This window comes from Leopardus geoffroyi, chromosome B2, assembly GCF_018350155.1.
Source record: "Leopardus geoffroyi isolate Oge1 chromosome B2, O.geoffroyi_Oge1_pat1.0, whole genome shotgun sequence".
Classification (NCBI taxonomy): Eukaryota; Metazoa; Chordata; class Mammalia; order Carnivora; family Felidae; genus Leopardus; species Leopardus geoffroyi.
Window position 1 is genome coordinate 39,863,538 of NC_059332.1, and position 18,246 is coordinate 39,881,783.

The following is an 18,246-nucleotide window of genomic DNA, read 5'->3' on the forward strand; positions in this document are numbered from 1 at the left end:
CGAGACCACAAGGAAGTACTCCCCAGCTAAGCTCAGTCAGCCCACCAAACTATGACAGATAAACACAAATTATTTTGTGCAACTGAGTTTTGGGGTGGTTTTCCCACAGGAATGGACCTTAGATCCAGGGCGAGTCAGAGTTGGAAGGTACCTTGGGGATTCTAATATGAATCAAATCCCAATCAGATCGTGATGCCCCCTGCCTCCCTTTAACTGCCCATTTTTGAATAAAACCCAAAGTCCCCTCTGAGGCCAGCCAGGCCTCACATGCTCTGTGCCCCACTCTCCCTCTGACTGCGACGCCTATCGCTTTCTTCTTCCCTTTCTCTGCTCCAAGCACTCTGGCCTCCTCATCGTTCCTCGAACGTGCCAAAGAGTCTCCTGATGCAAAGCCTTTGCTAGCACTGTTCCCTCTGCTAGGCATGCGTGTCCCCCTTCTCTTCTCACTGTTCCCCCCATGTACTTTGTTCAGGTCCCTAATCCCTTGGAGGGGCCTTTCTTGAAATAGTACCACCTGGTCCCTCTAATCTCTCTTTCTTGCCCCTCCTCTGCTTTATATTTCCTCGGGTTACTCCTTGATATTATGTTACACATTTACTTATGCATTGATTTATTGGGCCTCCCCCTCCCACGAGAACATAAGCTCCAGGAGGCTAGGAATGTTCTTTGCTCGGTCGGTCGACTGCTGAGCTCGAGAGCCTGGAACAGTGCCTGACACATAGTAGGTCTCAATCAACAGTTGTAGGATAAATAACATGTCTCCATCCCAGGGAAGGGGAGCGAGGCCTGGAGATGGGACAGGGACTTGCCCAAGGTCACTACTCAGCCGGACCCTCTCCCAGGGCTCTCTCTGCCCAGTTGCCCCCATGAACTCCTGCTTCCCCCAGAAGGCCACTCCTCTCTGTCACTCAGGCGGGCCCACAGCCCTCAGCTCTTCCAGTTGTTTCTGTCAAACGGTATTTACAATAAACTTTGTTTGAACTTTTGTCTAAGTGATAATAATAATAACACGATAATTATACGGAGGATAACGTACAGCCAGCTGTATTTAATTAAAGCTGTAATTTCACTAAGGGTTTCTGGAAACAGTAAACTACAAGAGTGGTACCACCCGCACCCCTGTGTGGGGCTTGCAGGCGCTGGGAGCGGGGTGATTGGTGCGGAGGCCCCAGAAGCCGGAGGCTGCCAACAGGGTCCGGCTTCCGGAGTCTGGGTGCTCCCCATCTTGGAGCCAGGCAGAGGGGTGGGTCTGCGGTGGCCTCAGGCCAAAGCCTGAGTCTGGAACCTCTCAGAACACGTGCACAGATTTCTTCTGACCTTTGCTGGCTCACAAGAGAGTGGATTCCTTCAAGACATCTGGAATAAAGGGCTCAGGAGCCAGAAAGATACCAAATAGAAGCAAGCAAGATGGCTCCGAGGGCCAGAGGCTCAGGGTGTGGGACAAAGGGAAGGAATCCGTGCCAGCTGAGGGAGGGAAGGGCAGGCACGGGTCCCGGCAGCAAAGTTTTGCTTAGTGTGTGTCATGCCTGGCACTGCACCAGACCCCAGGGTCAAGGAGACAGGGGGCTTGCTCTTCTGAGAGTTCCATCGAACAAGGAGACGTTCACAAGAGGAGACCCCCAAGACTACCACCAGGTGGGGAGTCCACAGGCTGAGTCCTGCCCACGGGGCCAGAGTATGCAGGTTTAAATCCTGGCTCTGCCCTTCTCAGCTAGGCTCTCCTTTTTATCTCTCTGGGCCTCACTTTCGCCTTCTAGAAAATGGGGATAATGCTGTCCGCTTCAGAGGGTCATTAGGAGGATCAAGTGAATGAATCCGTGTCAAGAACTTAGGAGCCCAGTAGAGAGGTCGATAAATGTTAGCTATTATCATCGGGCAATTTCAGGAGCAGAGCAACAGGGGGAATCGCTGGGACCTGGAAACAGGGTGACCAGCCACGCTGGCAGAACATTCAGTAGTAAAACCAAGATAGTCACAGGAAAGCCGGACTGTTGGCCACCCTACCTAGAAAGCCAGAGTGGGGTTTCAAGGAGAAGGTGGGGTTAGAGCCGGGCACACACTCAGAATGACCAGGACTTAGTTCACAAGGGGCAGAGAACACACAGAAAAGTAAGGAACCAGGGATTCGGGCCCAGATAACTCATTTCCCCGTGTGACTCTGGGCTAGTCACACCGCTTCACTTCTGAGAGACTCGGTTGTCCCGTCTGTAGCCTAAGAGGGGACTGCTGGCTGTCTGGGGCCCCTTGCCAGTCTGAGATCAGAGGAGGCCTGGTGGGGGAGAGCCTCACGGGTCACTTCATCTGCTGCCTGCATGTGCACACACGCATACACACACACACACACACATACACACACACACACACACCTACAACAGTAGGGCAGGGATGAGGGGGTCAGCTTCACGGGATAAAGGAGACACTTGCCCACCTATGAAATCCCCTCGTTGGGGCCTCTAGCAGGGCTGGATCAGGAGGGTTAACTGCAGAGTCGGTTTTAATTGTCTAAAGAGGCTGGCTGCTGGGGGTGGGGGCTGAGCGAGAAGATCTCTGAAGAGGTGCAGAAATATTCCTGGGTAATAAAATATCCCCTTTTCAGTGTCAAAGTTAATGTTCCAGGCCTCAGGTAAAACCGGCTTCTTATCAGCCAGCGCGCTCCCTGGAGACGGCTGGAAGGCAGGCAGGGAAGGAGGGAACAGCCTGGGCTCCCCTCTTCTCAGAGCCAGGCCAGGGGGGCTCTGTGGTCAGAGGAGGCTGAGCCCCTTTTGTGACAGCTCTTCGTCCCCTGGACTAGGAGATCAGCCCAAGTTTAGAGCGGACCAACCCGCCCGGTGTCACAGCATCTAGGGCTCTGTCTACCTCCCTCCTCTGTCCTCTCGACGGACACTCATTCATTCTGCTGCTGCCCCTGGCCCTCACTCCCTCCTTCTTTCCTCTCCGTGTTCTTTCCACCTGTCTGCCCCTGTCCCTTCTGCACGTGCCTGCACGTGGGACCGTGTTTGAACCCCTGCCGGGATTCTGTCCTCGGAGGCCAGGACAAGAGGCAGGAGGCCTCACCTGCTGCCTGGGGGTACCCTGCGTGTGCTATGCATGCATGTGGGCGAGCCGTGGCCTCGCCCCATGGCCTGGTCACCTTGCCCATCCCCAGGGCTGCCGCCTGCACCCCTGCATCGGCACTGGGCCCCAAACCCACCGGCATGTGCCGGCTGCACAGCAGTGACTCTGACAGGCCACTGGTTTAAATATAGAGTTGCGTATGCAAGATGGGGCTAATTTTAGCAGGAATGCGCTGGAAACTTTCTGAGGGCTCTGTTCTCTAGCTGTCTCCCCGGTGCTCATCGCTCAGGGCTGGAAGTAAACCTGCAAATCTCCGTTCCTTGCTTCCCGTTTCTCCCGCCCGACCACCCCTCTCCCCAACTCAGGACCCCGAACCCCGGCCAGGTTCCTTGTCTGCGCGGTGCCCTGTTCCCTGGCCCGAGCCCACCCAGCTGCCTGAGGTGCTGAGCCCCTTGGATCTCCTCTCTTGCCGCAGGCCAGCCCTCGGGAAGATGATCGGTCGAACAAGAGTTTCCTTCATCCTGGTCCGCTCCAAGGTTGTGTCTTCTCGGGAAACACACCTGACTCCCACACTTGACATGACCTGCCATTGGCCGAGAGGTCACTGTGCGCCAGGCCCCGTGTTCAGTGCTTTATCAAGAGTCGCGCTGGGGCGCCTGGGTGGCGCAGTCGGTTGAGCGTCCGACTTCAGCCAGGTCACGATCTCGAGGTCCGTGAGTTCGAGCCCCGCGTCGGGCTCTGGGCTGATGGCTCAGAGCCTGGAGCCTGTTTCCGATTCTGTGTCTCCCTCTCTCTCTGCCCCTCCCCCGTTCATGTTCTGTCTCTCTCTGTCCCAAAAATAAATAAACGTTGAAAAAAAAAAAAAAAAAGAGTCGCGCATTTCATCCTCACTACAACCCTGAGGCAGGCGTGAGTTAACAGTCCCAATTTACAGACCACAACACAGAGGCCCGGACAAGCTCAAGGACTTGCCCAAGGTCATTCAACACCACGCTGTCAGTCACCAAATTCAGTATCTTTCACAGGGAGAACACGTGCCTTTCAATTCTTTTGAATGTTTATTTTTGAGAGAGAGAGAGAGACAGAGCACGAGCAGGGGAGAGGCAAAGAGAGGGAAGCCACAGAATCGGAAGCAGGCTCCAGGCTCAGAACTGTCAGCGCAGATCCCGATGGGGTGGGGGTGGAGGGGAGGAAGGCGGGGAACACTTGAACTCACGAACTCTGAGATCATGACCTGAGCCAAAGTCAGACGCTTACCCAATTGAGCCACCCAGGCACCACCCCCCCTCCAATGCGCTTTTTAAATGAGAACCTTGGGAGGGGGAGGTCGTGTTTGGCACAAAGGAGTAATTCTGAGGGTGGAACTTCAGAGCCTGTGATTCTGGAAGAGAACAGATCCCTGAGGCAGGAATAGGGAAGTGCCTATCTCTCACCCTCCCCAGCCCTGTCACCACCACCCCCCCCCACCCCCCATCCGGAGGCCTAGGCCAATAGGCCGCGCTTCGCCCCCACGAAACTGCATTCATTCTTGTTCTTCCCCTGCCCCGCGTTCCCTCACCCTTCCAAATAGCATTTATGGAGCACCCCCTGTGTGCCCAGCACCGTCACAGATGCCTGGCCGCGAAGATAAATGGAGCAAAGGGCAGGGCTGGGCTCTGGAGTCCTCCTGGCTTAGCTGGTGGCAGGCGCAGCCCTGGAGTAAACAATTAGCCGCCTTCTCATCGGCAAGGACAGTAACAGAAGCTAGGAGGACAGAGAGGAGAGAAGAAGTTGACATCCGGAAGAACTGCACCCCCAGCAAGAAACTCCAGAAGGCGTCAACTCTTCCTCCCATGCTGCTCTGACTGTTCTCTCCGGCAGCTCCAGAAAAATGCCCTGTCTCCCCGCGGGGCTGTGTAACAGCGCTGCGTGGTTGTTGTGTTTGAGTGTGAGGACATTTCCCCGTAATGAGGATTAGAATAGTAATGAGGAGGGTGACACGCTGTAGTTAGAGAGCAACAGATCTCGGGGGAGCGCCGGCCCGCCCCGCCGCCGACGCCAGCTGCTGGGATGTGACGCGGGCTGTGCCCCATTAGCCAGGCCAGGAGCCACCAGGCGAATGCCCGCCGCTGGCCGCCGGCCCTGGCCCACACCACGGGGGGCGGGGGAAGAGTGGCGGGACTCCGGCCATGGGGCGCAGGCCCCAGCCTGGGGGACAGAGGGGACCCCGGGAAGGAGCAGAGGCCCCGGTTCAGACGGCAGCCTCCCCATGCTCCTTCCCCCCCTTCGTTTTTCTCCAAAGCACTCAATTTCTTCTGATACATGACACAATTTTCCTGTTCATTTTTCTTACTGTCTCCCTGACTAAAATGTAATCTCCCTGTTTTGTCCCCTGCTGTCTCTCCAGTGACCGGAGCCGGGCCCTGAACGTAGTAGGTGTTCGAGGAAGAGTCGGGCACGGACTCATACATTTGGGTTTTTGTGTGCCGTGGGGACTCTTGGTAGCCACGGGATCGGAGATCCATGTCCCTGTGGCTCAAGTCTTTGTGTCTGTCTGTGGGAGGAAGCCTAGGAGGTGTGCGTGCTTGTGCGGTCTGTGGGAGGAAGCCTAGGAGGTGTGTGTGCTTGTGCGGTCTGTGGGAGGAAGCCTAGGAGGTGTGCGTGCTTGTGCATGTGTGTCTGTCAGGGGTATGTATGTGAGGTGTGTGGACTTTCAACCGGCTCGCCGACTCCCCTCCCACACTTCAGCTGCTGGACGACTGCACAGACTCGGGGGCCGGCCCGAATGACCTCCGGTGAACTGGAGGACAGCCGAGGCCTGCATCCGCCCGCCCGCTTAGGCAGGGCCCGTTCTAGCCGGGAGGTCTCAGCTGACACCCTCCCCCGCACCAGGTCTCTGGGACAGACATCCCCAGGGCCGTGCCCGCACCCACCGTGCCCCCGTGGTGCCTGGGTCCCCGCGCCCACTTGCGGAACAGAGGCTGCCGTCGGCGGGAGCGGGCCCCACCCCGGCGTGGCATTCCCGAGTGGGTTTCGCGCGCTTCTCGTGGAAGAGCCAAGGCCCGTGAACAATGGCACAGATGGCTCGTGCTTTGGGTAGGGCCTGCCATGTGCCAGGCATCGTGCCAAGAGCTCATGGTTCTCACGGCTCTGCGGGGCGGGGATCGGTGGGACAGGTGAGGGAATGGAAGCACTGAGGGAAGAAGTAACTTGTCTGCGGCCACGGAACGAGGGTGTGAGACACGGACCCAGGCACCGCTCCCGACGCCTCACGTCCTCCCTCTCTCTTCGAGGACCGCGTCCAAATGAGCCCGCGGGGCCGCCTCCCTGACCCGGATCTACCACGTCATTCTTTGGCAGGAGAAGGACTGGGGAGGGCATCGGAAGAGCTGTGTGCTTTCGAAGAAGCTTGCGTGGGGGTTCATCATCCAAGCTTTACTGACAGCCAATCCCCGCCCTCATGCAGACACCCCCCAGAGCGGGTGCTTGCGTTCCCCCAAAATGATAGGTTTGGGTCCTAACCCCTGGTACCCATAAATATGATCTTATTTGGAAATAAGTACTTTGAGGATGTAGTCCAGTTAAGACGTCCAGTAAGACAGGTCATACTGGTTTAGAGTGGGCCCTAAAATCCAGTGACTGGAGTCCTTATAAGATGGATAAGTAGGGGCGCCCGGGTCGCTCAGTCGGTTAGATGTCCGACTTTGGCTCAGGTCATGATCTCATGGTTCATGAGTTCAAGCCCCACATCGGGCTCTGCACTGACAGCTCAGAGCCTGGAGCCTGCTTCGGATTCTGTGTCTCCCTCTGTCTCTCTCCCGGCCCCTCTCCCGCTCGTACTCTGTCTCTCTCTCTCTCTCTCTTTCTCTCAAAAATAAATAAACGTTAAAAAGAATTTTTTTAAAAAAGAGGGAAATGTAGCCACAGGCACTGAAACACACAGGGGAGAGAACCATGGGAGCACGGGAGCAGAGAGAGGGATGCGTCCCTCTAAGCCCTCCAGAAGGAACAAAGCCTCGACCTTTAGCTCAGACTTCTGGTCTCCAGAACTGTTAAGAGAAAAAACTCCTAGTTGTTCTAAGCCACCACGTCTGTGATAATAAGGCAGCCCTAGGAAATGAATACACCCTCCTTGCCCAGAGCAGGACAACGTGCGTGCACACACACACACACACACACACACAGCGACTGAACCACACAATTACTTGGACTCACACTTTGACTAGGCCACACAAGCCCACGTCGCACGGCTCCTATGCAAGGTCCTCCTGTTCACAGTGGCCCTGCACCCAGCAGGCGAGCAGTTCCATGCACGTCACATGCCCACGTGCCGGCCTATCCTTACCCCTGGACCCACCAGGAACTCTCTGGAAGAAGCCTCCCAGAGGACAGAGCCCTCCAAACTCCCGCTGAGGCTTCCTTCCTGGTCTCCCCTTCCCTCCCTCCCTCCTGCCCTTCCTCCCTTCCTTTCTTCCTCCCTCCCTCTGCCTCTATGCCTTCCCCTCTGAGTAAACACAGCCCTGTGGCGAGGCCCGCCATGTTCTCGGAGAGCTGCACATTGCCACCTGTTGCTATGGAGAAGCCTCTTTATCACAAACACTGGGTAAGCAGCTGCTGCCGGGAGCCCCTTTCTGCTGGCCAGGGGTTTATTTGGAGAAAGTCAATAAGGAAAAATAAACATTCCGGTCCTGTGTATATATAGCCTTGGGACTAGTGCTCCGCAGTGGCTCGGGCCTGCCAGCTCCCCAGAGGGCCCAGCAGGCTGAGCCTCCCCCCTGCCTCTGATCCCAGAATCCTCCATGCAGACCTGGGGTGGGGGCCAGGCAGCCACCCCCCTCCAGATTCAGGCAGGGCACCCTGCAGGCTGTGCCCACCCTGCCCTAGGCTGGGCCTGAGCGGAGGGCCCCAGGGCTCGGATCTCCTCACCTCCCTTCTAAGGAAGGGTGTACTAAAAGGGACCGCCCACCCTGCCTCTTCCGGGTCACTCTGCCTACTGTTTTCCAAGGAAGTCCACTCTGACTGAGCTCTCACAAGACACTAGAATTACTGGGAAGAGCCAACGTCAATTTGGCTTGCTTAGGACTCTCTCTTCTTTGGCATCAGAGTTTGGGTTGAATTCGATGTGTTAAGTGCTGAATAATATAGCATTCGGCACATATTTATTTAACAACTATGATTATGTCAAAGGATTGTGCTGGGCGATGCTGGTTCCTGCCCTCAAGGTGCTTACGGTCTAGTGGAGAAGGCAAGACAGTCAGCATCATGAGACAACCGGCTAAATATTTACAGGAAAACAGGGCACGATGGGAACTTCGGAAGCACCTTACATCTTGTTCATCTCTAGCATGTGCATTAACTCCGTTAATCCTCAGAACAATCCTGTGAGGTGATGTTACTTTTATTCCCATTTTACAGAGGGGGAGGTAGCTTTACCAAAAGTCAGGTAGTGGGAGATTCAGGATTTAAACCCAAGACATCTGGAGGGAAAAGTCCCAGGCTCTGGGGGCACCCGGCTGGCTCAGTTGGTAGAGCAAAGGACACTTGATCTCAGGGTTGTAAGTTCAAGCCCCATGTTGGATGTAGATCTGACAAGAAAGAAAGAAAGAAAGAAAGAAAGAAAGAAAGAAAGAAAGAAAAGAAAAGTCCTCGGCTCTAAAACACTGTCCAATTCTGTCAGGCTTGCAACAGCAATGGTACAATCCCTACCCTCACGAAGCTCACAAGAAAAGCCTTGGGAAAATGTTTCTATGCCACTAGAGACAGGCAGTGACGAGCGTGGCCAGTTGAGGAATGACAGTCATTCAAAGGACATTGGTGCGATACAGAGGAACTGGAGCCAGAGGCAAGGATTGAGTGGAGCTGTGACTGACAGGGATGGAGTTGGGGACAGCCTGGCAGGGGTTGGGGAGCAGGAAGACGTGTTTTGGAGAAGGAGGAGGAGGCCTGCCCCTCGCTTACCACTCCAGGCCCCTGTGCCTCTCTTCAAAATGCACCTGCGTGTACCCCACCCCTGCTTTGGCCCAGGACCTCAAGCTCTCCCTCCTGTAGCCTCCTTCCTGATCTTCCTGCCTCCGGTTCTGGGGAGACCTAATGCGCTCCCCAGCCCCCAGGATCTTCCAGAAACACAAATGTAATCATGGCAGCTCTCCTTTCTGCCATCTCTCCGTACAAAGATGCCAGGCTGGCCTAGCTCACTTCTCTTCCTCTTGTCCATGAGCACGGGGTGCATCAAGTGTATAGAACCACCCACTTTTCCCAAATCGGGGTGGGGGGGTCTTCCTGGGCCTCTGTGCTTTGCACTTACTTTTCCCTCTGCTTGCAAATCCTTTCTGAAGAGTCACATTCAGGCACAGATATCTAGTGAGCACCTACTATGTGTCTGGCACTGTTCTGAGCCCTGGGAACGAGACAGATGAAGACCCTTGTCTTCGCAGAGTTTATCACTTAGGGATAGACACTAAAATAAAACAAAGAAGTAAAACATGTCCAATCGTAGGTGCTGCTGAGGTCTGAGGAAGAAAATACAGCGGGGAAGGGGGATGGGTAGGGCCTTGAGGCCCCTGTGATGGTGTAGGTGAGATGAGGGACTCTATCTCAAGTTTTCAGAGGATTCGTCTGGCTGTTCCGTGGAGAACAGACTGAACGGGGACAGGGTGGGAGCAAGAAGACAGGCAGGCCACTGGAACCCGGGGTTCTCACTTCCCCACAGAGCTGTCCTGTGTGTCTAGCCGCTCCAGCCCCAGCACCCTCAGGGGCTCCTGAGAGTAGCCAGGTATGAGAGGGCACCCTTCCCAAAAAAACACACACTGGTCCAGCCAGCAGGTTCTGGTTTAAGGGTAGGTCCCTGCGGGCCTCCAAGCCCAGCATTGCCTCCCACCCCCTGACTTCCTCCCCACTCCCTGCCCATCTCCCCTCCCAAGGCTTTGAGGAGGACAGGAGCCCCACAGAGCAGTGATCCGCATATCAGGAGCAAAGGAATTAACATTCCCAGGCTGTAATTATACCTTCTACTGGTGACACCTAAGGAAGCATCTTTTTATAAAAGCAGGTAAATTGAAGGCTTATAGGATTGTGGGGAATGGGTGTATTTTTAGCACATTCCCCTCACCTCCCGGGTTTGCCAGAATCCTGGTAATTGCTCTGGTGCCAGTGGCCTGAACTGAGGCTGAGGGGCTCACAGTGCTATTGAGGGGTCATTGTGAAGGGGACCTGGGAGGCACTGAGAACCTAAGTAAGCCAAGTGAGAATCTAGGAAAGAAGCCTGGAGAAGCTCCTTCTGATAGGAGAATTATGGGGAGGAATCATTCATGGGTGGGTGGGGAGTACATTTTTAAATTACATATGATACATATATTATAACGATAACAATAATAGCATTGATAGCTAATCTTTATATGATTCTTATTAAGTGCCACTTAGAACAAAGTGCTTTTCGTATATTAATGTGTTAATCCTCCAACCAATCATGCTATTATTCCCATTTTACAGATGAGAAAATCAAGGCATAGAATGTTCAAGTTTGATTCTGACTTGGACATTGGAGACACTTCTATACATCTATACACATGCATAAGTTTGCGGCCTTTGATGAGTGAATGAATGAAGTCCCTCCTTCTGTATTCCCCACAGGTTTACAAAGAGGCCGAAAGCTCAACCAATCAGGAAGCTCTGAAGTTGGGAAGTCCCTACCCTGTGGGGCGGGGCCTCTGATCACACTTCCTGTTCTCTGAGAGCAGGGCATCCCCGCCAGGTACAAAGTCGGCCATCTTGATTGATGGGCAGCCGCTCCATGTTCTTAAGCACAGAACATGGGAGCAAGAGGCTGGGTGAGATGTTTGAGAAGCTGAGAGCAGGGTCCTTGGCACTTGCCCGGTCTTCTGCCCACGTAGGGAACTGGTTGAAATAGTGGTCGTGCTGATACCAATGTGAAAAGAGAGGAAGAGAAGGAGAGAACGGAGTCTCCCTAGATGTTGTCCAGTGGTTGCTGCTATCTAGGGACACCGCTTCTCCAGCAAGGACATCAGTATAGAGAAGGCAGGAGACAGAGAGAGAGTGAGAGAGAGAGAGGCAGGGGGAAAATGTGATTTTTAATGCAAGCCTCGGTAATCAGCTATTTGTGATGGAATTTTATCTGTCCTGGTCTCTGAGGGACGAGGAAGCGGGAGTGAGGGAAGAGGGGTCAGAAATTAGTATGCAGAAATATCTGATCAGCCAAAGTAATTTTCTTTAATAATCGTATTCATACTGCCTGCTCTCTGCTCACTAGAAGAATTAAGTATTTAATAGTAATATATTTCATCTGGCAGTGGTTCCGTTTCGTTAGGAACCGTGATGCCTCGTTGGGGTATATGGGTGGGTGGAGGTCTGGTGGGGGGGGGGACAGGTAGGAGGTGTCAAAGCAAAAAGAAATAGATAAGCGAGGAGGGAAGTGGGCACGGTGGGCAGGAGAAGTAGAGAGGAAGCTGTGTGCCAGGGTGAGCCCGACGGCCCCTCTGAGATGCCACTCAGGTGCCTTTGCCTCCTGAAACTGGGCTGTCCGGCTCTGTCCTCTGGGCAATGGATATGTCCCAGAGACCCCCGCTTCTGACCCAGGGCTTCAAGCTTCATCCCTACCCTCCGAAGATAGGTCTTCCTTTCCCAACTTCTGGCCTGTCCCTCCCCCAGCCCTGCGGCTGTCCTGCTGGGGGTAACATTACACGATGAACTCTGGGCCGTGCTCTGCTTCCCGTGTCCGAGGTTCCTGAGCTCTCTGAGCAGATGCCTGGGGATGCTTCCGTGTATCTTCCAGGCCAAGGATGAGCATACAGTTCTTGGCTCATGCCTGAGCAGGGCTGGTACAGAGGAGAGAAGCAGTTGATGCAGGCTGGAGAACCCGACAGCTGCCTCTTGGCCCCCCGGGGCTGCGGGAGCAGTGTGCTTTAGCTATTACATGATTTTAATAGTTAAAAAGCAGGCCCAGCACGCGCCAGGGACATAATTGATGACACCTAGCACTTGGGAACCCGCTCTCCGTTGGAGGCACTTGGAGAAGCTCTTTGCAGTCCTCCGCCAGGCTCCCTGAGCTCGGCTGCCCCGGTAGAAAACATCAGCGAGAAAGGTGCAGCCATATCTGCCCGATGAGATGGAGACAGAGAGAGAGAGGGCCGAGCCGTAGATAGCAGAGTTCAGCTTCTCGCTGTTCTTTTAAGAGCAAACTCCACAAACTGATGTGCAGTGATGCTGGCATTTCCAGGCGCCTGACAGGCTGGAATTAAACACCTGTCCATTAAACTGACAGCCCCAGGAAGGAAAGAGATGGGGAGAAAAGGAGGAAGGGGGAGATCTGGGAACCCAACTGCAGGCTGGCTCCTTCCCTGCAGGAGAGGTCAGGGTGGGAGCAAGCAGCATCTGAGCCCTTGCTCTCTAGTGTCTGAGACAAGAGTGTAGGCAGGGCAGCAGCAAACCAAAAGTCAGACTTGGGCATTGGGGATGGAGAAGGAGCATGTGATGCCCCCAGGGGGCCGGGCGAAGGAGAGGCTGGAAGAGTCCTCCTCCTCATTTGCTCAGAGGATTATTGGCCATGCTCTGGCAGCCTCACTGGCCTCCCCCACCACGTGGTCTTTGTCTGCTCTGGACCTTTTAGGTGTGTAGCATCCACCAGATGACCCATCCCATGCTGCCCTGAGACACCTCTTGGGATGTTGAACATTCGAGTGGGTCTATCCTGGCTCCCCAACTCAAGTGTAGGCTCCTAGAGAGAAGGAAGCTTGTCTTCAACTCCACAGATGCTACCCTACAGTGCTCAGAGCGTATCAGCGGGTGGGCTGGGGTGGAATGGGCTTAGGGATGGATGGGGTTCATGGATGGATGGATAGATGGATGGACAGATGAGTGGATGTCATGATGATAGGTGCTATAAATATCAGTGTGCCTACACTGGTGGGTAAAATTTCTGTACTGGTTAGTTAATAGTCATCGTCCCAAGGCCATTGAACGCTCCACTCGCCCCCATCCTAGACGCTGCCCTGGGATTTGCTGGACCTCCCCAAGATTCAGCAACTAAACCTTAGCACCCAGCCCAGCAGGGGGCCCCAGGACCCTGCTCCATTGCTCTGACCAGCATCCATTCTTGTTGGTTTGTATATGGGCTCATTATTTTAACCAACTCCTTTGGGTGGGGAGAACAACAGAGGCCAAGACTGAATGTTGAGATTAGATGATTTTAGGAAAGAGAGAAGTGAAGGGAAACAGGGAGGGACAGAGATGCCAGACAGCCTGGCCGGCGGCTGGGTTTGGGTTCTTGGGCCATTCGGTTGAGTTACCTGAGCCTCAATTTGCCCATCTCTCAAGTGGGGACAATATCCGCCCTGTCTACCTTAGAGGGTGGCTGTGCCCAACCGGAACCTGTCCCTCCGTCCTCTGCTCATGATTCTTGGCTGTGTGCGCACCCAGTTAAGCAGACAAGGAGCTCCTTGACAAAAGGATGTTACGGACAACACCTGTATACCCCAGCACGTGCTTGGTAGGTGTCTGTTGAGCACAGGGACGCAAGGGCAATGGAAGAGTGAATGACAGAAGAAGCCGACTCTGAAGAGTATAACGGGAGGGGGTTGCAGGTGGAGGCAGCTATGTCAGGATGGACAGGGAAGGAGGGGCAGGAGGCTTCAGGGCGGCACTGCTGGGAACCAGAAGGGGTCTCCTTCCCTCCTTGGCCAACCCCTCACATGCCTCGGTGAGGCCCGCGCTTCAGGTGCACCAAGCCCGCGTATGTTGGCAGACAGTGGGCTCCAGATGGCACGGGGCGGATCCGAGTGTTAGTAACGCCACTTGAGCCAGCTTCCCAGGGTGCCAGACTGCAGTCTCGGGAAACTCCAGGTATGAAGCCCCAGGAAGCTCCAGGAAGGTTGCCCCAGAGGGGAGAAGGGGAAGTGTCCAAGGAGTGAGACAGGAAGCCGAAGGCCGGAGACGCTCAAACCCCACCCTCCATCCCAGAGTCACCCCCTTCAGCCTGTCCCTCCTCAGCAGGTGACCCTGCTGGCCACCCCTTGCCAGGCCTCTCCCCCAGGCCCAGGGCTCTTTCTCCAGACCCTGCAATTTCAAGACCCACCCCAGCCTCCTCCCAGCACAGGCCCATACAATTTAGCACTTAATTACTTCCCATCCCGTATGAGTCTCTCCTTGCTGGCAAGAGCGTGCATTGCACGCGAGGGTGATCCCCCATGACATCTGTCACCTTCCCACCGCCAGGGCCAATACGGCCGATCTGTCTGGCTAGGCTACTGTGCCTTCGTTCAGGGCTTCCGGCAAGTGGCAGGCTGGGAACAGCTCACGCTGGGCCAAAGTGTGTGCAGCAGCAACCCCCCCTCCCCCGCCAGAAACCACACGTGTGTGAACATGAATGTCAGAGCCAGACCCACCCAGGCTCCGATCCCAGCTCTGTCATTGGTTACCTGTGTGACTTTGGACAAGCTGGTGGACCTCTCTGGGTCTCACCCATTGGCCCTGCCCACCTTTAAAGGGTCGTTCAGAGGATTTGGCAAGAACAGGGGTGTGAAAGTTCTTTACAACGAAAGCAATACACAAATGCACGGGAGCGCTGTGGCTATTATTGGCATCATTTTCGTGATCATTATTGGTACAGGTGCAGCTGAGAAAGCAGGAAGGAGCCACGGCCGGATCTTATTAAGGCTCTGCAGCGGAGCAGAGTGATAATGTGCAGACTTCTAGGGGAGAAAAATCCTTGGCCATCTGTTTGTGTTATAGCAGAGCCCTGTGCGGCTACTCCGGCCCACAGCGGCCCCTCTGAACCCGTCCTGAACCCCCTTCAGGACTGGGCACGGGCACCGCTTTCCTTGGGCCGTGCTGCTCTCAGCCTCCTCCTTCTGGGCTCATCCCCCACACCCAGAGTGTAAATCGTCCCTGGCCTGCATGGCTTCCCCCCCCCCCCCCGTTTCTGGTGTATCTTTAAAGGATTGAGCCCAGGGAGGGGGGGCAGTGCATGAAGGCAAAGAGAGAGAGAAGAGGGAGGGAGGTGAGGAGCAGAGGGAGACAGGCCCTTGGGATCCAATCCTGGATCTATCACTCTCACTAATTTGAGTGGCCTTCACTAAGCTGCTCAACCTCTAAGTGCCTCAGTCTCCCCATCTGCTAATGAACCTTCTGGTACCTTCTACCAAGAGTCAGAGAACCAGAGACTCTCAGATCTCATTTCAGGGCAACCACCTCTTCCTCCACCAGACCCTCCACCAGACCCTGTCTACAGGGAGCCAGCCCCTTAATGTTCCATCTCTGGACCCCTGGGTCCTCCACGACCTCCCCCCACCACCGCCGCCCCCACCCATATCCTCACCGGGCACCCCAGCTCCAAGCCTGTGTTTGTGAGCTCACCAGGAACCGCGGGACACGGGCCTTTCTCTCTGCCGTAATGAAACCCTTTAATCATATTCAAATAGGTTACTGTTCAGGGGAAAATAGAAATATGGATTTGATAGCAATAAATTTCCCTGGCTGGCTAAGCCCAGTTCTTAATTGTCCTGTCCCAGGGCTCGCACATTTCATTGTTCGTTAGGTGCTTAAGTCCCCACTCTCATTTTGTGGCGGTGACATTACCGTTGATGGCTCTAATACTCTCATAATTTGAAAGGGGATTTGCATGATAGAACGCAGAGTATTAAAAGAAAAAGAAAAAAGGGAGAGAGAAAAATGGGGGGGGCAAGATGGGAGGAGGAGCTCTGAAGGGAAGGGGGATGGCAAGGGGGAGGGGGCGGATGAGGAACTCAATCCAGCTTTCACTTTAAAAAAGTCACTTTCTTCAAAGTCAAATCATTGTTTTCATTAAAGTAAAAAAAAAAAAAAAAGAAAGAAAAAAAGGAAGAAAGAAAAAAGCCGAGGCTGCACGTTGGGCTGACTGGGCACTGGTATTCTCCTTATTGTTCCTAATGGTTATTAATTATTATTATCCGGCTGTGCAGGGCTCTGTGGACGTGATGTCCCCAATGTCCTTGGGGTGGAGTTGGGGGTGGGGGGGGGGACATCAGGGGAGGGACTGACTCCAGATGGGGAGGTTTGCTCCTGGGCCATGGAAGACGTGGATGTCTACCTTGAGGCAGATACCAGGGGGAGCCAGGTTTGGGTAGGTGGAGGGGAGAGGGCACACTTTCCAAGAAAGAAGACCTCAGTCAGAGGAATCCAAACCTCCTGGGTCCTGTCCAACTCTTCTTGAGTTTCCTAGAAGTTTCTTCTTTCCAAAAGCCAGTGATTTGGCCACAGCCATCCTGGCTGGACACGAGACAACCCTGATCACTGGTGGCGTTTTGCAAACCGGATTCCCCGTCCTTCCCCTGCCCCCATACAGAACCAGAAGGCCTTGCAGAGGTTTGTCTGGATTCCCATAGGGCCTCTCCTGGCTCCATCACTGGGCATTTAGGGTCAGTGAATGCTGTAGCCATGCTGCCCTTTGCGCCCACCTGGGGAAGTCTCAGGGTCCCAGTGACATCTCCCCCCACGCCCCCACTTAACATCTCTCTACCAAGGGCCAGAAGTTCTAGATGTCACTGTGGACCTGGGTTTCCTGGGTTTGAGAGATAATCAATCCAGCTTTCGTTGAGGTGATGGGTCTAGAGACAGGAAGAGGTGTGTGACTCCTCCTTGGACAGACCGTGTGACCGTGCCAGGGAGCACTGGAGTGGGGGAGGGAGGGACATTGACTGCTGGGTAGCAGGGATGTAGGGAAAGAGTGTTGCCCATGTGAGCTGATGAGGTCAGGTGCTTGGGCTCTCACCCTCCTGCAAACCGCACTCCTCCAGCCTCGTCACTTTGTCCTCCACACCCCACTGGCCAGTCCCTGGGACCCTCCTCCATGGGGGCGAGCTGCCCTGCAGAGAGCAGCTACAGAGGCAGGTGTTTTGGACTCTCACCCCTGCACATTTCCTGTTCCTGTCAGTTCTCAGCACCTCCCGGCCAAGCCTTACCCCTCGGCTTCCCAGGGACTCTCTTCTAGATTAGAATTTTAAATCAAATAAATTCTGGGATTGGTATAAAAGCTGTCTGCAGAGAGCCTATTCACACTCCTTCTCCCCCTTTTGGCCTGATGGAATTTCGGGGGGGGGGGGCTGCGAAAGCACATTCTCAAGGTCTCCTCCACCCCCTCGCCCCCTCTCCCTCACAGTTGATCACCCCCACTCAGTCCTCCTCACTGAGCCCAGGACCACCATCATGGCTGGAGGATATCCAGTGCCTGAGGGATGGGTCTGGAATCAGCTTCCTCAGAGGGAGTGCCATTGCTCAGCGCTCTGCCACTAAGGATATCTAGATCATTCCCCCAGCGAAAGGGGCCGAAGTTGCAGGGTGAGGGAGAACGGAGTAAAGGGACAGGGGAACCTAGACCACTGCAGAAAAAAATGTGGCTACTAGACCATAGGACCCTAGGTGTCAACACATTTCTTACTGTTTTTAATTAGGAGAATCCAAGTACAGGATGGACAAGTGGCAGCCCAGTCCTCATCTGTTCCCCACCCCTGCACACACCAGGAGTGATGGAATGCCACAGACCCAGGCTCTCTGCTCCCCAGCCTGACTCCCAGATCCATAACATTTTCCACGTGAACAGTCTTCAGAGGTGCAGCCTGAAGCCGCAGGGAAATGAACTTGGTGCCCCCCTTGCCCCACCCCCAAGACCCCCAAGGAGAAGCTGTCTCCAGGAAAGGTGGGGGGGGGGGGGTGGGGGAAAGCCAGAGAGACAAAGTGATTCTTAAATATTTTCCTTCTCCGCAGTCACTCAGGGAGGAGGGGGTGAGGGGCGATGGAGGCTGGAAGGGGGGACAAAGGGGGTTTAATAGGCTCCGGTGACAGCACAGTGTCCACATTGGGAAAAGATTAATGACGAAAATTAATCGCCTGACCTTTCTTTCCAGGAGCTGGAGGTGAGGCGGGCCATTAAAGCCTCTTATGTTGTAATTAACGTTGGAGGGGAGAAGAGAGCTGCCTTCAGAATGGATGTGATCATTTAATTAGGCTTAGGCGTAGGTGCCACAACAGGTCCGGAGAAGTCATAATTTAACTATAGCTTTAAATTACACAGGCAGAGTGGGGATGGCAGAGTTTGACGGCAAGGAGAGCCTGCCGCGGAGCTCGGGAAAACAATTCAATAAACACCCCGAGTGAGGGAGAGAGCCGGTGACAGAGAGACAGACAGACAGACAAAGAAAGCAGTTAGGCGCTGACAGCCAGAGTGGT

The 18,246-nt window shown here is 54.5% G+C and overlaps 1 long non-coding RNA gene across 1 annotated transcript; it reads left to right on the plus strand.

Moving 5' to 3' along the window:
- The first annotated feature begins 6,861 nt into the window (after window positions 1-6,861).
- Window positions 6,862-17,724, plus strand: LOC123608354. The gene is made up of 2 exons (XR_006717204.1): window positions 6,862-7,636; window positions 17,472-17,724. It is a non-coding gene; the product is annotated as an uncharacterized LOC123608354 (long non-coding RNA).
- Window positions 17,725-18,246: the final 522 nt, after the last annotated feature.